The sequence below is a fragment of the Lycorma delicatula genome, chromosome 7 (genome assembly GCF_047948215.1).
Source record: "Lycorma delicatula isolate Av1 chromosome 7, ASM4794821v1, whole genome shotgun sequence".
Lineage (NCBI taxonomy): Eukaryota > Metazoa > Arthropoda > Insecta > Hemiptera > Fulgoridae > Lycorma > Lycorma delicatula.
The window spans coordinates 78,931,686-78,958,075 of record NC_134461.1 but is presented as its reverse complement, the minus strand read 5'-3'; the positions used below and the strand labels follow the sequence as shown (position 1 = coordinate 78,958,075).

Below are 26,390 nucleotides of genomic sequence, written 5' to 3'. Positions count from 1 at the left end.
AGGTTTACTAGCAAAGTTCGTGTAGTCTTCAACAAACCTCATGATATTTTGAAAAGTAATTATTTTAGATTATTTTTAATGGAATTTCGTAAGCACTCATTCGTGAACAAGAAACCTGCAGCTTATTAAAAGTCTGAATCATCAAATCAAAATGTTTCGTTAATTGAAATCCGATAATAAAATGATGATCGGATGACAATATCGATAAGTTGTATCGCTGAAATATAACTGATCTGATCTGAATTCGTACTGTCAACCTCTCGTATGGAAAGACAAGTGCTACCTTGAAACACCCCTTTTACCCAAACGGAGCCCAGAATATATTGTTTGCACATCAGTATGTTAAACCAACTGAAATGCTAATGATATTCAACTCTACAAGTGACACTTTCAATGTTTTAACATTAGGATTTGGCTATATATATATATATATATATATATATATATATATATAGCCAAATCAGTTAAAAAAAATTAAAACGTAATCCTCTATTTTGGTTCGTATATAAAGATATTAATATATATGCAATTATGTACTGAAATGTTCTTTTTATAATTATATAAATAACTTTAATTAACCTTTCATTCAGAAGGCCCCAGATTTTAATGTCGATCAAACACGGTATTTTTCATACAAAATGTCCACTTCATATTCATACATGAGCTTCGAGTTTATGTTGTGAATTTAATCGTAAATAAAAAAATTTTTTTTTAATTGAACCGATTCCAAAAAAAAATTTCAGTGAAAAGGAAAAAATAATTTTCCAGTGTTCCCCAATACAATCATTGAAATTTACTTTTGAAGTCGTCGCCAAATTCAAACAAATTTCTTAATCCGTATCTCGTGTACTCATAACTCATTTGAAATTCAACGCTGATTTCAAAAAATAAGTTTCAAAAATTGTATTGAGGTGTAGTGGAAAATTTGTTTTTTTAAATTATTTTATTTTTTATATTTTTGGATTGGGTTCAATTTTTTTTTTAAGTTATTATTTTACTCTTTTTTAATTTTGTAACTTCGTCGAAGTTGAAATATAAAAACTGCCTGCTCGTAAGAGAAAATTAAAAACGTTCTCCTAAAAAACAAGATCGTTTTTTATCCATGTTTTTCCATTGGTCTAATACAATTACGTTATGGAACGGAACGATTGCTAACTCTTCTACCGTTTAAAAAAGAATCATCAAAATCAGAGCTTCTGATCAAAGGTTTTCGGACAATATTTTAGCTAAGTTATGTAACAGGATTGTTTGAAAAGTTCTCTGCCAGAAAAAGGCCAAAAACTTTCCTGATGACATAGCCACATTTAATTTGTAGTAATGTTACAAATTATTAGTTATTGTGTATTATTATTATTATTATTATTATTATTTATTATTGTGAAGACTGTTATTATTAGTGTTTGTACCAATAATTCCAACATTAACTCTTTAAAATTTGTTGTAGGATGTAATTTTTAACGTAATACGAAATAAAAAAGTTACTAAAAACGTATACCTCGTTTTATTAGTACTGCGATTTTTCCATTTCTGCAATTTTGACTGTTTTTAACTCAAAAACGAAGGCATTTATCGATAAACAGTTTTCACATTCATTTTTCTCGTAAAATCTTACATTAAAATTAGGTACATATGTCCCTATTTAAAAACAAATATTTGATTCAAGATGGCTGAAAAAAATTCACACTCCATAAAGTATGAATTTTGTATGTAAATCCGCACTTATTTCTACCTCCTAGTGTCCCTCAGTTTTGAAATATACAGCCGTTACCATACTATGATACGTATAAATCTGTATAAACTGCCAGTTTTAAAATTTTTTGCATTGTAATATGCGCATATTAGAATGGAATCAAATAATTTTATTCTTGCCGTATATATCCAATCAGGATTATCAATCTGTAAGTGACCTATTAAAAAATTATATTAAAAATAACATATTTAAATGATATGAATACACTCCAATAAAAATGAATGACGAAGTTGTTTACTAATTAAAACAGTTATTTTTAACAGGAAATAAAAGCAAAACAACCATTATTAGAAAGGGAATTATTAAAGTACATGAGATTAAAAAAGAAAAAGAGTAGAAAAATAATGAGAACCATTTCAATTGGTTCATAACCATTTTACTTGTGGTAAGTAACGAATGCTTTGATTTACGGCTAAAAATTAAACCAATGTTAAAAAATTATTAGCGGTTAAAAAGTAAAACACCATATAGCCAACCTAAAAAATAAAAACAAGGATTAAAGAGAGGATTAAAACTAAATAAAGAGAGGGGCGTTAACTAAACGCTATATGAAGATTAAGAGAAATGTAAAAGTACCAGTATAATAAGATTTAACAATAGAGTGGTTCCGAAACGCGCTAACATATTGTCGCGTGTTCGCGGCTCGATCAGGATACTGAGAAATTAACAATTGAAAATGTATATATAATTACAATTTATTAATTTAAGAATATAAGTAAAATGAGACAACTCAATAATAATGGCAATAGTAATAATAATAAACGACAATACTAAACAACTCACAATAATAATCAAAATAATAACAATAATGACAACAGCAAACAATAATAACAATAATAAATGTAAATGATAAACAAATAATAATCATAGTAATCACAACCACCACAATAATAATAATAATAAACAGTGATTACAACAAAACAGATTTTAAAGAAATCGTCAGGATTTATTTACAAGTAGTTAAATATTGCAAACCAGAAATCAGTCCCATTGACAAAAGACATTAGCATGACCGCTAATCATAACGCTTTTAACCACTAGGTTTTGTATCAACAACAATAAAGCAATAGATAGACAAGTATAAAGTTCTTTTACGGCAAATACCTCTGCTGTTCACAAATAAAACTACCCTAACAATTTATGAATTAAATTTAGTACATTAACTCTTTTACTTATATTTTAACGCTAACACACCGAACCACTTCTTGTTTTCGTGTACTGGAATTACTGGTGATGTCCCTTAATCGCGTCAATCTTGTACGCACTAGAGATTCGCTCCTTCACTAACCTCCTCGCAGAATACTCTCGCTTCAAACTTGCATAATAACTCTTCGCTTACAACTCTCCTCGCAGACTGACTGTCAACTGGTCTTCCCCAAAGTATTTATACTTCTATCTTCTTGACCTGTAGGACCGGACCCATCTTGAAGCGTGAGAATGACCGTCCGCTCACACATTTTTCCATGAGATCCCTACCCTGAGTAATGTAACCCCTTTTCATTGAACGTATGTTTAGTAGTGTCAGCGGCCAGTATTACAAAGGACGATTGTTAAACGGACCTGTTAACTTTACTTAAAAGGGTTTCTTTTAGCCCCTTTCTGGATGCCTCCCATTATTATATTTTCTAGTACTTTCTTCTTAATTGGCAGGAATTCGTTACTCAGGTCCGTTATACCGGTCTTGTTACAATATAATAAAAGAATGAAGCTAAGAAAGGTAAGCAATATTCAACATAGAAAAAATGTAAGCATTTTAAAACTTCTGTTTATCTTTTAACTTAAACTCACTATCAGTTGACTAAACTCCTTAATGCATCCCTTATTTTCATAATTATTTACGGAATGAAGTTTATTTCTTTAATTAGTTTTTTATCTTTCCAATTTATTTTTTGACGTTTTTAAAATTCTATTATATTACAAATATGAGTTGTAATAATTAAATTGTTAGACAAGAGAGGCGAGTGGACTAGACACGTTGCCTCAACTTTGCTTGAGAAAGCATATATTGTTATTTAAATAGACACACCATAAATGAGTGATAGATTAATACAAAAATCTATCTAATATGTAAAAAATTGTAAACACATTAATGTAAATAAAACGCTACTAATGCATTTCAAAATGGTTTTTTTAATTTTTTAACCCAGTCTCTTTAAGCAGTAAATTCTTATTACAGTAGATAGTTAGATAATATAGAATAAAAAATGTGTGTAGGTTAGTTCATTTTTTTCTTTTACTCTTCCTACAAATCCTGAAATGTGTACAGTACAGGATCTGTTTTCAAAAAAAAAAAAGAGACAAAACATTCATCCTCATTTGAAATAAGTCTCGCTACTGAGATTTTTTTTAAACTTAATAACAAAAATAAATAAACAAATAATATGCCTGTTTATATTATTTAAAGAAATTGAAAAATATCTGAAACTTGTCAACTGAAATCTAAGCATACATCCATTCAAGATAATGAATAAGCTAAAAATAGAAAAATAAATGAAATTCAATTCTTACCAATGAAAATATATTGCTAACTAGAACCAGGCGCCAAGTTTTCGTGAAAACATACAGTATTTCGTCCTATTTCTTATCACCATTAATCAATTCTTTTTTATAGAATCCAGGAAAGGCTTGCAGTGCAAGGATTTTCTTTCAAAGGATTTATTAACTTGGCATGAATCCATGATAACGTATATTATTTATTTCTTAATGTTTTAAGTATTTAATAAAAATAAATAGAATACACGGACTAAAATATTTTAAATGGATTATTCTTAAAAAAACACCTTATCATTATCTATCCCTGAAAATGTGACTGCGCATTTGACAAAATCGATAATATCGCAGCTCCACCATAATTTATTTATCGTGGAGTTTAAAAAAAAAAAAAAAACTGTTAAAACAGTAAATTGTTAAAGTACATATTAAACATTTATCACCCTCATAGCGAAAGATCGTAGATCGAGAAAGATCTACATACATCGACATTAGTCTTGTAAGAATCGGAAAAATTAAACAAAGAAGTTTTTGTTTTTCGTATTCTTTATAAACAACAATACCATTCTTATAAGTTCATCCCATTTAACATGTACATGAGGAGAATACAGATCATCAAAAAAGGCAACGCGATTGGTTTGTATGTGAATCTTCACGTATCCTCTCTAAAATACTTAAAGGATCTTATTACAATTTAGTGATGAATCCACATTTTACCTTAGTGGTCACGACGTCACTATTCGTTTGACAGAAATTATTCCAGCCGACACATCCTCAATCTGTAGGCTGGAATAAAGGTGTTTAATCTTCTGTGATGAATTAATTCATAAGTAAAAAAAAAAAAATATTTATGCAAAAAGATATTATCATATTTTTTATATATATATATATATATATATATATATATATATATATATTAGAGCAAAAAAAAAATACAAAACATATTTATCGGAAAGGGAATAATATATAATCATATGTACACAGTACAATTATTACGCCAGTATACTAAACCGGATGCAACGGCTGATGCTAATTATTACTACTACGGCCTATTGCACGATCTCTGGGGATGCCTTGAATGTGATAGCCAGTGATAAGCCGTTGGACATGGCGGTTGAAAAGTGCAAGATTTAGAGACTAAAGAAATCCAGTGAATACACACGGCAGCGAGAGAAGGCCATTAGACTGGACAGTTATAGGGAGTGGAAGCGTCGTTGGGAGGCATCCAGTGTTGGTCGGTATACCTATAACATCTCGATGTGTTCCATACATCGGAAATCAAAAAATACTCATTCGATTTTCATAGAAACAGGAAGATCAAGCCTGACTATAAATTGACACAGGTACTGTCTGGGCCTGGAGATTTTAAGGGAAATTGAAGGAGTTTGACTTGGGCCAAGAGACAGATGTCCGGAATGTTTGATACCAGAGACCGCGTTGCATGTAACCGCGGACTGTATTGCATACGAGGCGGATCGGAAACAGCTGAAGCGGGATATTGGACGATCACTTGATATTGGTAGTCTGTTAGAGACTAAAAGAGGCTACCGATTATTTTTGTCTTTGTCAAAAGGGTCCTTAGGAATAGGAGAACGTAGGGGACAGATAGCTCGGTTGGCAGAGTTGCGGGGCCCTTCGGGGATGTGTAACGTGTTTACGCCAGTCGGGACTTTCTGCAGGGTAGAGCGGTCCACAGTTGAAGAACTATATTCAACAAAAAAAAAAAGATTGTGAACGGGGCATATGGCTATTCGGACAGTAGAACACGGTAGAGCCACAAGAGATGGCAACTTGCGCTGAAATAAGCGACCGGGCCAGCATTCTCGTGCTGTCCCGAGAGACGCTCCCGATGAAGTCGGAGGCTTTGGTCGAGGAAGGCTGAGGCGGGACATCTGAACCAGGCGATGCTTATAGCATGAAACGGTCTGAGGGCTTTTTGAAGACTGCAGGTAAAGGCCTTGGCGTGGCAACTGCAGGGGTGTCGGGCTACCGGATTAGCTCATAGTGGGTGTCTCTTAAACATAAAGATATATATATATATATATATATATATATATATACACCTTAACATTATTTTATGAGTTTGTATTTATATAATTAATATGCACTTTAAGCACATTTATTTTTTAACTTTGTTTTTAGATTTACAATTTAACTTGTATATTGACGAGATCAATATAATGTATTTTTATGTACCAATCAAAATAAAGTTTTTAAGCAAATAAAAAAGATATTAATCTCAAACTAAAGATTAAAAATTTTAAAACAGAGATATTTAACAGACTCCAAAAAAGAAGTTTATGTATTCGAACCGTAAGTGTTTTTTTTTATCTTTGTTCGTGTATAACATTTTTCTTATTAATCCGACTGAAATAAAACTTGTTGCAATCGACGCAGATGCTTTTCACGGTGGCAACATGATTTTGTAAAAAAGATTTTTAGACTCAAAAAATCGGTCCGAAAATAGACAAAAAAGTTTTTTTCGTCGTCCGTTAAATAGGTAAGGACAATGGGAATCCTGATATTTTATATATATATATATATATATATTTATCACGTTAGATGATGTTATATGGTCTTCTGTAGGGCAGATAATGTGAATTTCTACATAAGATATGTAGCACCGTTAATAAAATCATCAAAAATCGAGATATCTTATCTTAAATCTTTTCTGACCCAGTATACATTATACAGTATCGACAGGGACAAAGTTTATATATAAACAAATTATAAGATATTTCTGGTTGGAAATTAAAATAATAAAAAATAAAATATATTATTATTTCTGCAGTCAAATTTTTTTTTAATTCTTAACATTTAAATATTAGAACAAATCATATTTCATAATTCTAAAACAAATATTTGCCATATAAAAAATAGGTTAAAGTACTCCGTATTTAAATACCATTACGATAATCCTAAATGTTTAATAAATATATTTGAAAAATATTACAATAAATTTAGCGTAATAAAAAATAAACACGAATGATATTTTATTAAAATTAAATGTCAATAAAATTTTCTTTCAAAATATTTACGATTAAAAATAATTGAAAAAGTAAAAAATCAGCATGAAGTGTAACAACAAATTAATTCACCACATTAAATTGTAATTAACTCTATGTAAAAATAATATAATTTGTATGTAATTAGTGGTAGAATTGAATTGATGTAATTGCCTGAAATAGAGAAGAAAGTTTATCGCAAAACAATAAAATATATATCATAAGCGTGTAAATAGATCCCTAAATGTATAAGTGGGCTAAGCGACAAAAATTAATTCTAATTGAAGATAAAAAATTTATTATAATAATTTAAAACGTGTATTGATAGAAATAATTAATAAAAATTAATTATTGCGGTAATTAATAAAAATAACTGTAATAATTTTTGTAGTATAGTAAAATGAAAAATTTATAGTTCCATGTCACATCTAATAACAATTTACTGATTTTAAAAATATTAATAAATATAAATAGCTTATACGAATAATTAATATTAAAATATTTTATTTTACTGAAAAATTAAATGCTGCTAATTAAAATTAAAATTATTGTAGTGCTGTTAAAGTAATAACATTGATTTTTTCAAATATAAAACCATGCTGTTTTACGAGTACTTGATACTTTTTAAATATCGGTGTTTTTAAAAAATAGGATTTATTTTGAACCAAGAAATGATTCTGTAATAGACTTATTAATTAATTATTGACCGACATAAAAAAAAGCGGACAACAAAGTTGTTATACTTTCCTGATTCATTGGTTATTTGTTCTTATATAATGGAAACATAATGATATATATAAAAATGAATCAAAAAATGTTAAAAAATCGATTATTTTTAAACTTTGATCAGCTCCCCCACCCCCAATAGTGCCTTAAAGTATTGTTTGGGTCACTTGCACTACTATTATGCCTAGGAACACATTAAAAAATCGGTTAAAAAATCTAATGTGGACAACACATGACTTCTTTTTGTACGCCTATTAAATTACATTCATATATTTTTTTTAAATGAAAAGTACATAAAATTTTATTTCATTAAAAACTTCAGATATACTCGTATATATATTTTATTTATTATTATTATTTTTTTATTATTATTATTATTATTATTCATAGTAAAGTTTTTTTTTAGAATGAAAGGTCAATTATTAATAAATCAATATACTTAAATAAAAAAAGAAAAAGAAGATGGAAGTCGGATTCGTACTGATGTGCCTTCCTCTTATACGATCCAAATATTTCATTAATTAAAATTTTCTTTGGTTATAACTCTAGAACCAATGAAAATAGGTACCACTTATGAATATCGTTGAAAAGCTGTCAATGAGGGCTTTCCAACAATTTATTACTGCAGTTAATAAAAAGTCTAAAATACAAATGTTTTGGATTTTGAGCTTTTTTGAACAATTTTGTTTCATTCGATTACAATCAAAAGGGGAGGTGCACAATTAAATGTTACAAAACGTACAGACGATGATACGTACGTACAGACGTCACGCCAAAACTAGTCAAAATGGATATTTCCGTTGAAATCTGGAAACCGAAATTTTTCGAGATCACAATACTCCCTTTACTTCGTACAAATGAGTAAAAACAAATAAGTAAAAATGGCTTAAAAATTGAAAGTGTTTGAAATACATAATGTATGTTGTGTATCTGAAGTTGATTTTAAATTTTATTAATAAATTTTATGTTAATTCAACCTGCTAATGATGTCTGTGAATGATGAAATATTACTTTATATGAAACTCATTATAAAATTAATTTTTTTAATGCGTAAGTTTATAAATAAATAAATGTTTTAGTTTGATCAGTACATAAACATTATATAGATTACGTCAGGATGGATAAATACTTTACACCATGTATTAAAAAGGAAATGACCTACAATTTGTCTAGACGGATCAAGGAAAGCGATATAAAACGTATTCATCTCTTTTTAAAGTCATGGATTTCTTTCCCGGATTTTACTTCCCTGGCATCATATCTCTAGAGTTATGTTGCAAGAAGGAAAGTATGGTAATCAGTCAGAAAAATGGGGTACGGTTTTTTTGCATTCCTCGACGTTTTATGATCCAGGGACCCCGATAAACAATAAAATAAATATTTGCACGTACGTAAGTGTGTTGGCTTGTTTGAAGTTTAATAAGTTTTGACTGGATAAACTGATTTTGATGATATTTTGTACAGCGACTCGTGTATATGGGGCAATTTATTGGTAAAATTTTGGGGTCAACATCTCCAGGAGGTAGGGTAGATAAATTTTGGAGGGTCAATTTTCGCAAAATTTAGTCTTTCTAGACGTAGTAGTAGCGCAAGCAACCCCCTTCCCCCAAAAAATACATTGGAAATAATATTAGGAAGTAGCCGATTAAAGTTTAAAAATATTGATTTTTTTTTAAAAATTAAATAAACTTTTAATAATATTATAAGATTTCATTATAATTCATCCCCGCCACTTTCAAAAAAGAAATCTTAGGTAACTTTTTTTGGTTATACATTTTTCAGTTTTTTCCTTCAACATAGTAAATATAGATAATTCAAAAAAAAATTCTTGGAAAATGATTTTGGAGAAGGGAGTATAAAAAATCTTAAAAATACCAATTTTTTTAAACTTTTTTGGTTTATTTAAACATAATATAATGATAATTTTTCAATAAAGCTTCATCGTAAATTATCCCCATACCAAAAAATAAATCTCCGTAACCTTTTTTCATGTATTATTTTTCCACTATATAGGAATAATTAACAAATTCCAGGAAAGTATAACAATTTTATTGTCAGCTTTTTACTTTTTTTTTAATAGATAATATCTAAAAGATTTTAAAATATATGTATAAACAGAATGACACCTTATTTGTTCCTGTCCGATTTTAAATAACCAAATTGTAGCGCGAACTGTTATGAGAATATTCAAATTACAAATACAAAAAAAAAAACAATTCAATAAATAAAAGAAATAACATTATGCTAGTTTCTGATTCCTCTTCTTAGGGACAAATGTAATTTTTTTTTAATGAAATTGAAAGAACTTGAAATTCAATTTTTTTTTGTAAATATCAATACTAATTTAATTTTTATTTTATTAATAAATAAAACCATTACTCATAACTAGAAAGGTAACTTGACGGAATCGTTTGACAAATTTTTTTTAATTAGTTTTTAAAATTAATTTTTTATTGATAGTTAAATATCTCTAGATCTGGTGATTCTTGTTTTTATATAATACACTAAAAGAAAATTTATTCTATTATTTAAATTTTACCTACGGAACCCCTACAGCAACATTTCATATACGTGATTTAATCAATTATTATAGGCTATTCAAATAATTATTATACGAAAAATACGCCGAAAAATGAATCATGTTTAAGATTTGTTATGGTTTTCTCTGCTGCGAAATAATATAGAAAAATCTATAGCTAAAGGCTTTTAGAATTTTAATAAATACAATGCTAAAAAAATTACAATGATGGATCAGCGGTTCTTGAGATTTAGGAAAATAAACACATACAATCTGGCAAACATATAGACCCGTTTTATTCTATGTAGATTCTGTTTTATTATTAATTTTGCAAGAAATAATATATAATGTATGTATTACGCAATACATTAAAAAAACGTGACAAATCAACTCCAATCTTTTACATCTGAATGGTATGAAAACCGGCTGATCTTTAAGTCAGTTAATCGTACTAATACGTAAAATAATTTTCCTGACAACTATAAAATAAAAAAATAATAATAATAGAATATACTTAAAAATAAAAATGCTATTAATAAAAAAAAAAATGAAAGAAAGGGAAAGGTAAACAAACTAAAAGTAAAAACAATTTATTACGCTACATCTCGACGCGTTCTAGAAAGTGCACAGTGCAGCGCATCATTGTGAAGGCGGTAGGATATCGTGGGAGAGAATACCCAAATCTCATTGTTAAGAAGGATATAATATACACCAGACACACACAATGCAATATAAGATTTAAAGGAGAAGGAAGAAGAACAAAAATATGAGGTCAAAGGTCACTGGGCTGCTGCTCGTTTTAATTCTTAATGGGTGTACTCAAGATACAGATAATGATCATTTACAAGAAAAAAAGAAACTATCGCTAATATAATTTCTCAGAAGATGATCATTATGTCAAAAAAATAAAATAAATAAAAGTTTTACCTATTGACTGTTCTTTAATTCAATGTAGTTTGTTCTTTAGTCTCACGCGTATATTATTGTTCAAAGTGGTTTATTCACTATATATTATTTTATACATTCATTTTTGATCTTCCACAAAAATATATTTACAATTTTTTTTTTTAATCTCCGGGTCCAGGAGATTGCTTCAGAGGATGAGATGAATGACAATTTTTGTTGCGTGTGAAAAAACCATGCCTGGCCGGAATTCGAACCCGGGATCTCTGGATAAAAGGCCGAGACGCTACCATTTGGTCCACGGAGGCCGGCAAAAATTATAAACTTTGTATTATCCATACAACAAAATTTGGAAGAACTGAAATGTTTTTTTAAAAACCTTGTAACTTAATCAGTGCTTCATAAATAATTAACACGTTTCACCAGATTACAATCCCATATTCCTCTTTGTTTCTCTGCTACACAATTTTTACAGTAACATGTACAGTACAGTAACATGGTTTGTCTTCACTCTAACCATCTTTTTCATACCTTCCAACAACTCTTTTACTTCATGGATGTCAACAAAAAATCTACTTCATAATTCTCTCTTCCTCCATTGCACATATTTGCTGCATCATCACATCTTGTGATTATGCATGAATTCACTTATAAACTACATTCATCTTAAGTACACTCAGCTTAAACTAAAATATAAAAAGGAGAGAGAAAATCCTCTTTACTTTTAAATTTTTATATGGAAAAAATAATGAAGAAACTAAAAGGAATTATAAGAGAACAATCCAGAGAATAAAATAAAAATAGTGAGGTTCATTTACAATAATATTTTGGTTGAAACTAGGAATATGTAAATGGTATGGATTTACTGCTGGGAGAGACCCTACTTCATTAATAAACAACAGTAATGTAAATGTAAAAAAATATAGAATAAAACCTACTTTTAACTACCTACACTGTGGTGTTATTTAGTAGTTTGATAAAGATGTAGAACTAATAGGTGCTCTTAAGTTCCTTTTCCCTCAACCAACTTTTTAAATTACATAACAATACTGGAGACTTAATTTCAACTGAGTTTCCAAAAGTAGGTTGTAGGGAAAGGAACTTATCATGTTAACCAAAATGTAGTTCAAGGAATGTGCACTGGAGGAAAGAATATAAATGATTTTCTTCAGAAATTAAACACTGGAAATAGTGTCCACAAGTTCAAATGGGCATTTAGAATGTAAGAAAATTTTAGTCAATCTGAAATTGCTAGATCGTGGATACCGGTGTTCTTTGGTGGTTGGGTTTCAATTAACCACACATCTCAGGATTGGTCGAACTGAGAATGTACAAGACTACACTTCATTTACACTCATACATATCATCCTCATTCATCCTCTGCAGTATTATCTAAACGGTAGTTACCGGAGGCTAAACAGGAAAAAGAAACGAAACGAGTCAATCTGAAATGGATCACATCCCAAAATTGGTGAATTATTGCTATTTCAATGATAAACAAAAATGAAGTAGACCATATAAGAAACATATATTATTTCAAATCCTTTTATACAGATTTGAATAACAGACATTGGACACCAGTGTACTTTGGTGGTTGGAGTTTAATAAGCCACACATCTCAGGAATGGTCAATCTAAATCTGTATAAGACTATACCTCATTTACATTTCATACATATCATCCTCAACTCATTAGGTCGTAGGGGGAGATAGTTTATTGTTCACTAATTAAACAGATTGCAATGGAAAAAACCTATTATAGGTTTTTTTTTAAAAATTGCAAAAAAATTGCAAAGTATTAGAAAAAAAATATATATATATATGAGATGGAAGGAGATGACTACTGAAACAAGAACAGGCAAATGCCTAATCCTTGAATCGGAGGAAGAAAAACAGTCACAAAGAATAGATAATGTAAAGAAGATATCAAAAAAAATTGCGTAAATAAAAGAGCTTTAATGCAGAAATGAAATCTGCTAATAACAAACAAAAATTTAGAGATAAGAAAGACGTTCTTAAAAAATATTTGTTTTGTATGTCCTTAAGATCAGTAAAAAAAAGAAAATCAGAAGCCAGAAAAATGAAAAATAAATGTTTCTATGATGTAGTATTACAGAAGAATATTGAAAATTACACAGATTACAACATGAGAAGGCTTTAGGACAAACTTATTTATCCAGTATAATGTTGTAAAAAGAAAGACAAGATTACAGAAAAATATTGTAAATTAGATAGATTGATAGAGTACAAGATGAGAAGGTTTTAGGATAAACTTATTTATCTACTAGAATGATGAAAAAAGAAAGCCAAAACTGGTAACCATATATTTAAGGCACCCACAGTTGGTATTGTTGGTTCTACAAGGAAAGGTTGAGGATTTAAACAGAAATTACATTATATGATACAAATCAGTTGAGAATGTAGGATGTAAGAAAAATGTTGAGACTATGAGATTGTCACAGAACAGAAAGAAATTCAGAAGTTTATCAACCAATCAGATGACTGAAGCCAAAAAAAAAACTAAAACCAGTTACATCCTCATTTTATACTGGGCTACAAATGAACAACTCTTTATGCTATTTTTAAATGACATCTTGACTAAGGTATCTTGTTTTTCTTTATTTAAATTCATCATGCTTCTTTTTTTTAATACTACTTCTGCCATCACTCTATAAAATTTACAGCAATAAATTTTTCTATAAATTTGGTTATATCTTACATAAACTACAATATATTATTTCATATATTAACTAGAATTTACATTACTTTTACAGATTCCGTTACCATAATAATTCATGCTGACCTCCATTGTGGAGTGGTAGCACCTTGACTTATCATCTGGAAGGTTTTAAGTTTGAATTTTGGGTAGGTTTGGCATTTCTTCACATGGTACAAAAACATAATTTCTCATTACAAAAGAAAAGTACCTTTAAGTAGTGGGTCAGCCTGTAGTTGCAATGAATAGATAAAATCCCTTAGAGAAAATTTAAATGCTCAATGATTTCATTTTTAATTATTAAAGTCTGAAATACATACTTAGATACAAAAAGCATTGAGTACCATACATTACATAGAAATAATTTGTCTTTAAAAAAATTCCACCTGAATTCAAATTACAAAAATTCTTAATAAATTTTTATCAATTCACATAAAATAATATAACTAATAAAAGAAAAATGGCTAAAAAGCAATTATGATGAACTAAATTATTTCGGTCAGTTTCATAAAGCATTTCAATAAAAAACATAATCTAATTAAGAAAATGGTTCATTATACTTTACCAAAACAATAAAAATAATACAGCACATATAAACTGATTAACCTGATTAAAATTTACCAATATCAGAATAATTTAAAAACCATCCCAAATAATAATTTATTTCATAACTTGTCATCTTACAAATCCATATACAAAAATAAATGAGTCAGCACTGAAGTGAAATTTATTTCACATTTACTTGACCAAACAAGAAAAATCCAAGTAGTTCACATCTATAAAAATCTTGATCAATAAAAAGCATCAGTAATATCTATAAAATCATTCTTATGACTGTGATGAACAATCAACAAAATCAATTTTGAAAATTTTCTGAAATTATAAAAATGTAACAATGACACTTATATAAACGAAGTACTTAATTATAATTTTTCACACTTCTAACTAATGTTATCAATTAAATGCCATAAATGATCAATATTTATAGCCTGATGTGAGACTAAGGTCACTCCTAAAATGACAGTCAACATCAGGAAGAGCAAAATCCCACATTAGGCTTTCTGAATGTACTGAGGAATGGAATGATTTACAACTGACCTTCTTCAGAAGAGCTAAATGTACAGTTGCATATCAGCATGCCAAACATATCAAAATGCAATTGATATTTAGCCAACAAGTGAGACATTTTCTGTATGAACATCATTATTCTCAGAGAAAAAAAACAATAACCGACATGACTTGATAGCTCAGGTGCTTGTAAAGGTATGCACCCATAAGAAATATTGGGGTACATAGTCTAAAGCAACAAATTAATGCACTCTTTTCTACTGCAAAACAAGTTATAAATACAATACAAATTTATTCTATTTCCTTAAATATTCATTGTTTTAAATTAAGTCTAAATAATCCACATGCATAATAATCCCCACATTTAAGATTCTGTTGAAAACATGAATTTTTTGTGTTAAATTTCATTAAAAAAAGTTATTGATGAAAACCCCTAAAAATTTACCGGTAACATTTTCATGTAATGCATTGTAGTTGCTTGATATTTATAATTTCTTCTTGTTTAAAACATTAATTCTCAACTTCAATAAAAGTAATGGATTTCTTATTTCATATTTCTCCACAATTAATGAGATATTCATAGGAACTGACTGTAAATCCATCTAGCAGTTTACAAAGGGGGAACATTAATCTTTACCTGAACAGATAATTGATGTATCATCTGTATGCATGGTAGCACTTTGTTGCATAAAGTACTTCCCAGTTCATCTATTCAAATAAAAAATAAAATGGAAACTAAAAATGAACTCTATAGGATGTCTGATTCTGTTTAAAGAAACTCTGAAATCTACCCATAATTTCACTTTTTGCACATTTTATACCAATAACCTCAACAAACTGTTTGTCTTACTGAAGTGCAATATTTAACTCCAATTGCTTTTAATTGTTTTTTCATAATATCAAAATTTTAAATGACAAGCAATAAAATAAATATTTAATTCACGTATTTGATGAATAATGCCTTTACTTCATGAAAATCCATGAACAAAAATTGGAAAATAAAAACAATAAATGTTTTCTTTTTGATTTTCATAGGTTAACATGTTTATTTAAATATGACAGCTATTTTGATAAACAGTACCTTCTTCAGATGTTAAGTACAAAATGCTAAAGCTTACAAGTTAGATACAAAGTGCAGGTAATTGCATTAAATTAGTAGAGATAAAATTCAACAGAAGCGAGTGCTCACATTTATCACTTATACATAAATTTATCAGTTAATGCTATTGGTCTACTTCAGAAAATGGGCAGTATTTACATTTACATTTGAAGTTTGAAGCTTAACTCATACTAATAAGAGATTAATAACGGTGAATTATTCCAGCCCTAATTAATTGTTTAAAAGTAAATTAGAATTTTTAATTTTATTAATTTCCAATGACTCTAAAATAATTAGTTTCAAACCTTTGTTCTCAACATGTAATACTTTGAAATTATAATTAAAAACATGATTTTCATAAATTAAATATAGGAATAATTTTAGAAACAAAATTTTTATATTGCTTTTAAATCTAATAATTCACCAGGTAAATTTATTAAGAATAACAAAAGTAAAACCAATAAACTTTAAAAATCAGGAGTTTACAAACTTGAATGTGGTTCTTGTGATAAATTTTATGTTGAACAGACAGGTAGATCTTTTGGAAAATCTATAATGAACCACAAATCTTACTTTTCCAAAAACAAGAAGGTTTCTAGTATTATAGTATTAACTAATAAACTGATATATAATCAATAAATGTGTACACTCCTTACAGTTGCACTTTATCTTTATGTACTTTAACTATACTGATTTAATACACTTGCCTTTGCATCTAACTTTTAAGCTTTGGTATTCTGTACTTAACATCTGAAGAAAGTACTGTGTACCAAAACAATTGTCATGTATAAATAAACATGCCAAACTAGTAAAGATAAGGAAAACATATTATTTTCATTTTGCATTTTTTTTTTATAATCATATAAGAATGTAATAATTATATAAAAATTATACACATAAACAAATGGGTTTTTAGAATAGGAGTCCTTGTAGAGTGGGTGTAAATATTTTTTTTTTTTTTAATTAGTAAAAAATCTTACTTTTCCAAAAACAAGAAGGTTTCTAGTATTATAGTATTAACTAATAAACTGATATATAATCAATAAATGTGTACACTCCTTACAGTTGCACTTTATCTTTATGTACTTTAACTATACTGATTTAATACACTTGCCTTTGCATCTAACTTTTAAGCTTTGGTATTCTGTACTTAACATCTGAAGAAAGTACTGTGTACCAAAACAATTGTCATGTATAAATAAACATGCCAAACTAGTAAAGATAAGGAAAACATATTATTTTCATTTTGCATTTTTTTTTTATAATCATATAAGAATGTAATAATTATATAAAAATTATACACATAAACAAATGGGTTTTTAGAATAGGAGTCCTTGTAGAGTGGGTGTAAATATTTTTTTTTTTTTTAATTAGTAAAAAATGTGTTTTTATCTAGAAAAGGATAATTTTATATTTAAGAAAATCTAAAGCTAAAACAATTTATTAAACTAAAATGATTAGATTACTGACTGTGCTGGAAAATCACAGACAATGCAAGTAAAAATAATCAGAATGGAAAAAAATAAGAACCTTTAAAATGTAATGATGCATATGAGATAAGAAAAACTGATACTGTTTAACTTTTCAAATTAATATATTTAAGTTGAAATGGAAAAAAAAATTATACTAATTCTCACTGAAAGAAATATGTACAAGATGAATGACATAACTCACCCAGTGTTACTAAATTTGATGGTAAAGGGGTTAAGAAAGATAAAAATCTATAAATAGAGCAAAGATTAGGACAAATCCTCAAATCTAAAGAGATGTGTAACATAAAATGACCAAAAAATTAAATTAGTTAAGAATAAAAATTAGTAAAATAAAAGTACACAAAACCACTGCAATCAATCACTCATGACAAAAAAATAGAATAATATTAATAATTATTAAACAGATGTTACAGTTCCATAATTAGAGTAGTTGTAAGTGCCCTGATCTAAATCATAAGTCACTTACAAAAATGACAGAGCTATTTTCAAAACAATAAGCATTCCTTGCCAGATACACTAAGATAAGCAAGGAATGATGTGATTTCCTGTTACCTTCTTCACTGAGAAAATATTTGGCTACATATCAGCATTCTAAGCCCTCAAAAATGCTGGTGATACTCAGCTATACAATTGATACAGCTTACACCTTCTCTCTGTTTACCAAAGAGATTAGTTAAACGTTATTGCTTTTGACTGTATAGTTAAAAATAATTGCTCTTGGAGAGAGAGCGACATGACTCATGCTTCTTGTATCTCAGGTGGTTAAAGTATCATAGCCATGAGAAGAGAAGAATATAGTACAAAGCAATAAATAAATTTACAATTCTCTCTAATAATAATTATTAATATTAATTACTGTAAAACCCTTCTTTCAATAATTTATTAACTAATAAAATTCTATTGTTAATAATCTCTTAAAATCAAGAATTAATATAGAAAATATGCAATATGTGAAATATATTTTTTTTTCCAGAAATGCAGAAAATACTGTAAAAACTATATGACAAAAAAAAAGTATTCTTGTAGTCACAGGATAACCAATAATAGAATTGGTTAGACAATGAGTCCAATATATGCTGTAATATAGTAAAATATGTATAGTATATACATTCTATAGTCTGTAAACACACACGCGTGTGAACACACACACACTAGCTCACCTGTCTAACCAGAATCTGGACCCTCAGGGCCCAGGTGAACCCCGGAGCCAACTTGGGGAGTCATCGGGACCTCCTGATGCCACAGAGCCTACCCAAGGGTCACAGAGCTCACTTTTCTTGCCATTTCCATGTTGCAGGAGGATGACGATTTGGAAACCCACAGTGCTCGCTTCAGTCGCCATTATGTCTACCCAGAAGGCTCCGCCCCTTGGATCCCAGCACTATACGTTACCCTCATGGCTGTGAGAATAATACTGATAAATAACAATTAAAGTATTCAGACATTATAGAAACCTGAAAAAGAAACTAAATTACAAACAACTTATTTCTTTGCCATGGAGGCAAAAATACAATAATGAAGTAAAAGGATTAATCTTTTTTTTCGTTAATGAATATCTATAATTTACAATTTCACCCTCGTTGGGGGTGAAGAAATAACAAATATGTTTAATATTTTAACCTTCAAGAGAATTACGGCCTTGGTCTGTAACCCACTGGGTTGGTCTTCTGGCGAAGTCGTCATTGTAAATCAGTTGATTTTGAAGTTGAGAGTTCTAAGGTTCAAATCCTAGTAAAGGCGGTTTATATGGATTTAAACTTTTATATGGTTTTGAATACTAAATCATGGATACTGGTGTTTGGTGGTTCAATTTCAATTAACCACACATATTAGGAATTGTAAACCTGAGGCTGCACATTCATGCATATCAACCTCATTCATCCTCTGAAGTAATACCTTATGGTGTTTCTGGAGGCTTAACAGAAAAAAGAGAGGGCCTCAGTCTGTGGCTTAAAACCTTCCATGGTATAATACTAATGTATCCTGAAAGTTTGAAAGCAATCAATCAATCGGTTGGTTCTTTGAGATGAAATATATCTAGAAACCTTATCAGTTACGCCAAGAAACATGGGTAAAAATTTGGTAGGGATTGATCGAGTAGTTTTTTGTTTATCCCGAACAAAGATCCTCTTCGTCTTTACATAATAATATGTATATATATATATATATATATATATATATATATAAAGTGAAATCTCCTTATTCGCGATTTCGTTATTCACAGTGCAATATTTTTTTATGTCTTTTCTATATTCGTGGCTAAAAGTTTCCATATTCACGTACATTGTGAATGTGTTTACTGTAATGTGCAGTGACATTAAAAAATAAAAATATTACAAAATTTAATGGCACAGGTACAGTTTGAACGTGAAGAGGTAGAAGATACGATCCCTGGAAAACAATTAAATGTCAAAACCCTTACCGAAGGCATTCAACTATCCCATGATCTTATCCAGATTTTATAGATGCTGATCCATCTTTGAAAAGAAGCTTAATCTTTAAGCGCAAAATTGAAGGTGCCATGAAAAAATACAGAGCTTTACATAGATTTAAAAACAAGAGTGAGAGAAGGAAAAACTTATCAATTTTTGTAAATGCAACCAAAATACTGTAGGTTAGTTTTGTAAATCTCTTTTACAGTAATTTTAGTTTCAGTGTACATAGTACTGTAGTTCTGTTTTCTTGACTTTTTAAGAAGATTACCAAGTATATTTTGAACATATAATATCAGTTTCAAATAGAGTACATACACACTGTAGGGAGTTTTTAACTCAAACAGTTCGATAAGTGCTTATGAGTAAATTAGGAAATATACTGTATTTTGTTAAATATTTTTTGTGTAGTGTACCATGTACACTACACAAAAAATATACTGTACTAAACCAGTACTAAATCAGTAATGTACTGTACTAAACCAGTGCGTATAATTAATGGTGTCGTCTGTATTTTATCAATAACATCATCCTAAGAAAGTATGCATGATTTTTTTTCCATTTTACATAGAACCTAACCATTCTTCCTTAAATGAGTATTAGTTCCATTCTATATTCATGGTTTTCTGTATTCAAGACATTTTTACGGTCTCTAACCCCTGCAAATAAGGAGATTTTACTGTATATAGAATTCACAATATACACCTAATATAGATTATATAGAATAGAGAGAAACAAAAAAAGAGGAGAAAAATAGATTTATCTCTCTTCTTTTATTGTTGACAATGGTTTTAAAATTATAATAAAGTTTATTTATACAAATTAGAGTGTTTAAATTAAAATTATAAATTTATGTGTAAAACACTCTAAAAAATACGTCTTCTTATGCAACACACTTTTACTTTGCACTCTGTTCCTCACATATGAACCACAATTATAAAGAGCAATAATATTACTATTAATTAATATAATTCACAGAACATGTCATTTTGAAATGTTGTGAAACAATAGAAGCTGACAGAACATCACCTGAATACCATTATATAGTAGTACGATCATCCAGTGAATAAGCATCAAAGCAATGATAACTTGTTTACAACAGCATTAATATACAGATTAAAGTACAATTTATACAGAGAGTAATATAAGTATTATTACTGAACCAAATGTTTTAAATTGTACTTATATACTATTAAAACTTTCTGTATATAAATTCTTAACAAACAGTAATTCCTTTCAGTTTCAGGTCATACATTTTTAACTTAATGTAAATTGAAAAAATGGCTTGAGTATTTTAATGCAAAATATGCTGCAGAATTAAGGTACAAGATCCACTGATAAATTTAAGGATTAAATCAATAGATATAGAATGAAATTCAGTATTTTTAAAAGTTGCATTTATTTAAGAATTTTTTTCCCCACTTGAAATGTTTACCCTCTCCCTGTATGTTCTCTATCAATAACCCTTATTTTGAATATCAAAATTATTATTTTTTTTACAAAGTTGACCAAAATTGCTTTTTCTATTGTTCTTTTTAATTATTTTAATTTATTACAACAATAGTTTAAGTTGCCATAAAGCAGAATGTATCATTTTTATCACCAACTTATTAAAAAAAAGTCAAGAACATGCAATTAAAACAATAAATTATGAAATTACACATCCATTTGGGCGAAAAAAAATTTTTAAAAGCAATCACTTAAAGTACTAACTGGAAATAAAAAAGTAAACTGTAGATATTTAATTTAGAAGTGAATAAATAAAATTAAGTAAAATAAAAATAGATTTTGTTTAAGAAAATGATTTTATTACTTACCATTTTAATTTTTTAAATTAATTTATTGTGCTGCTATCTAACAGATGAAATATGAAGAATCATTTCCAATAAAGAATATATTGCTATCTGGTGAGAAATGCTATAAACATTTACTGATACGACCTGCAAACAATAAAAAGGAACATTGTATCTTTTTTAAACGATTTACGCCTAAGTTATTTTAAAGCTAATATCAATTAATGAATCCTTTATTTTTTAAATTATTCTGATTAAACAAATAATATAAATATTTATTAATAATGAAAACAGTTTCTTATTAGTTAGTACATGAAAAGGAAATACATTGTAGTAAATCTAAAATATAGTGCCAAATATTTTCTGTACAATTAATATAATTTTTAATTTTAGATTCTGATAAGTTACATTCACAGAAAATAAACAAATCATAATAATTTTCATCGGTTTTACGGAGATAAACTAAGTTAAATTAGCTAATTAAATTAAAAAATATACTTTTTATTCTGCTCGTATTCAATAATACATTATATATACTTAAAGAGGAATAAGTAGATATGCCACTTTATTAATTAAAAAAAGGAAATTTCCCAAAGAGAAATCATGGTAATACCCAGAATAGTATTACAAAATAGACAATTATAAAACAAAAAATAAATGTGATTGAAGTCTATATCGATTATTAAAAATATAAACACATTAAATACTGTTAAGGTAAATAAATTATGATATATATAAAAAATAATTATAAAATAGTATGCAGTTCAGAAGGAATTAATGATAATTATTTATTCTTATGTAATACATGCACCACTTCATAAATGTACATGTAAAAAATTGTTACATAATTATTTATCAATTAAAAACTATTTTTAACATTCTTTATGCAAATATATTAGATACTCTTTTCTGTGTTGATGGTTTTGTGTTGACAGACCAAACAAATATTTTAACAAAACTACAAATAACTGTCTAGACATTTGCATTTATCAATTACTTTAATGGATGATCAGTTTTTGTGGAACAGATTTTATTTTCAGAATAAAAAAAAATTTTTTACTTTGTTTTATATTTAAAATATATGAAGTATAAAAATTTAGTTGAAATTAATTTGTGTTACAAGAACATTAGTAATATTATTCTAATTTATCATTATCATTATTCTTTACCACGTTTAAATGCTATTTAGTTTAACCGCACTTAATGTATTTGTATTAATTCAAAATTGTAACTATTTCAAATGTGAAAGCTATATAATTGGTTATGGTGAGTGAAGAGATAATAGAGTTGGCAAGGAGTACTTCATTATCTGATGATTGATGCACTTGTCACCTAACCGCAAACACTGTGCTCTTCATAATGGGTCGTATCAAAAGCGTAGAAGTGTTTTCTCATCCTGCCCTTTCCATTAACATATCCCTTGATCCAATAGTGTTTTAAACTTATGCACGATCTACATTACTAAGTCTGATAGAATAACCCTTTTTTCAGTATCATTGGATGTGAGCCAGCAGTGTTACTTAGTCAACAGGTTTATTTTATATAGCAAATTATGCCTTCTAAAATTTCATTCAGTGATAACTATTTTCAAATATCTAAATCTTTTAAGTAAAGTATCTGAATTTTTATTGTCATATATTCATTTTCTATCAATTTAAAAAACATACTTTTGCCCTGGATGCCATGCGCAGAAGCGTGTCCTCTTGACTTGGATGACATGTACACAGCTGAGTCATGACAACATCTTCTGGATGCTGAGTCATTTTCTTTTGTCCTAGATGTCTCCATAAAAAAGACTATTGACTAAGGTACTATCTAAAAGAGGTACATATCACAGAATCATGAATAAAATGAGTTATAAAAAATCTGATGTAGTCATCACATGACTTCCTTGTACGACTATTAAATTACATACACACATTTTTTTAAAAATGTATATAAAGTTAAAGCTTATGATCAGATTAAGAGAAGATGATAAATATAAAAAGGAAGAAAACGTTAAGACCAAGGAAAGAATAAAAAAATTAAGAGAGGATAATGAATATAAGGAGAGAGATACTTTGAAAACTAGAGAACGTGTACTCGAATTAAGATCAGAAGAACTATTTCAAAACAAAGCGCAATTAAATGATTGGCAACAAAAAACAATACACGAAATGATGATAAACTCCAACTTAGGGAGAATACTGTCTGACAATATCAGAGGAATAATGAACTAAAAGATAAGAATTTTTTTGGCAATTTATTAAAGATTGAGCATGTATGCCTCAGTGTATATGTTGTTCTTGTGAGGGTCTATTTTTCAGTCACTATGTAGTTAACTTTAATGTAGATAAAATTAAACAGAAATTCCTGAATAATTACATAAAATTAAACAGATATTAAACTAGAAAATCCAAAAATAATATGATTCTAAATTATAACTTTCAATTAATATTAAATAATCAGATGTTTCACCAACTCTATTACATATACACATATGTAATAAAGCTTATTAAATTACATATACACATTTTTAAAATTACATAAAATTTTATTTCACTAATAACTTCTGATTTTATTTCATTTTTTTTTTATTGTTATTATTGAATAATTAGCCGTTGTAAATTTTTTTTACAATCACGGGTTAATAATTATTAATAAATCAATATATTTAAATTAAAAAAAAAGTTAAAAAATTAATTTAAAACAAATTAAAAAGTATATAAAGTCTGATTCTAACCAATGTGCCTTCCCTTGTAAGATCCAAATATTTCATTAATTAAAATTTTATTTGGCTATAACTCTGGAACCAATGAAATTAAGTACCACTTATATATTCATATATCATTGAAAAGCCCCCAATGAGAGCTTATTAGTACAGTTAAGAAAGAGTCCAAAATTCAAATTTTTTGGGATTTTGGGCATTTTTGGTTCAGTTGATTGCAATCAAAAAGGGAAGTGCTCAACTAGATGTTAAAACAGTCCTAAATCCAAAATTTCAACATCCTATGGCTAATCAATTTAGAGTTATGCGAGATACATACATATAGATATCATGCCGCAACTACTCAAAATGGATTCACGAATGATCAAAATGGATGGATATTTCTGTTGAAATCTGGAAACCGAAATGTTTCACAATCACAATACTTCCTTTACTTCGTACAAGGAAGTAAAAATAGTAGACTATTCATAAATTTTGTTTCAAAATAATGTATGCAGTTCTAACAAGGTTTTAACTGTAATATTCAAACTATGTATTTTTTTCAGTTGTTTTATAAACAGATAAATGCAATGACTAAGTGAATTACCATATTATAAAATTCATGAACCACCCAAACATCACAAATTGATGAAAATTATTTGATTCAGCAGTACTTTGTGATGTTTTAGAAGATTTTAGATTCAACAATATACTTCTAGTTTATTAACTCATGCAGTTTTCAGTTAGAATTACAATCATCAACAGCACTGCTTAGTATCTGTGGCTAACTGTTCACCAAGTGAGCTCCTCCTCCAGCACAACTTCTAATTTCTCTACCCTCAATGCACAAATAAAGACCAGGACTATTGAATTGAAGAGATGGCTGACAGCTCATTGAAAAATATTCTTTTTCTTTATCATTTATGTCACCTTGGATTAATTAACAAGACAGTGTCCCAACTCTGCAAATTTTTCAACACAAATTGTAATTTTTTATGCTAAACTACTTATAGTAAAATTAACACTGTACACTATAAAGAGAAATAATTGAAGTAATATGCATTCTTTAGTATGCAATGATGCATTCTTTATTTTTATAAGTACTTATTAACAACAATATTTCTTTAAATTATCCTATTCTAAGGATAAAAAAAAGTATTATTCATTTTAAAGTAATTTGTTATTTAAATATTTAGGTATATAAAAAATATCAGTACATCATTTTATAATCATACAAGTTTTTTAATTTTAAATTAAACAATTTTGAGTGTATCAATCATCTATATTCAGAAGTCATACAAATTACAATGAAAATTGAGTTTAACCAAACTGAAGATTAATAGATAAATAAATAAATCTTTTATTCTTATCAGTAAACAATAATGCATTATACAAATCATTATAAAAGAAAAATTATAAATATAAAAACAAATTGTATAATAAAAAATAGATGATTTAAATTCTTATTAATTATTTAAATGAAATAAAGTTAAGGTTATAACCTTAATTATAAAAAATTTTACAAAATATTTCACAATTTAGAAGCCACTACTGAAAATTATTTTGAGCACAAATTTATATACATGTTGAACAGGATGCAGATAATCTTCTTTTTTTTAATTAGTATTATTTGAAAATGTTTCCATGAAAAACAATATTTTTAATTGCATTTTAAATAAATTAGTGAGAAAAGTTTTCAAATAGTTTAGCAAT

At 28.0% G+C, this 26,390-nt stretch overlaps 1 long non-coding RNA gene across 2 annotated transcripts in view; it reads right to left on the bottom strand.

Moving 5' to 3' along the window:
• Positions 1–7,307: 7,307 nt before the first annotated feature.
• Positions 7,308–26,390, bottom strand: part of LOC142328469 (uncharacterized) — a 283,425-nt gene continuing 264,342 nt past the window's right edge. For both annotated transcript variants that reach the window (XR_012757279.1, XR_012757280.1), the window contains 3 exons: positions 22,016–22,138; positions 18,927–19,166; positions 7,308–7,419 (listed from right to left, as the gene is read on the bottom strand). This is a non-coding gene — a long non-coding RNA (uncharacterized LOC142328469). The remainder of the gene's footprint in view (positions 7,420–18,926; positions 19,167–22,015; positions 22,139–26,390) is intronic.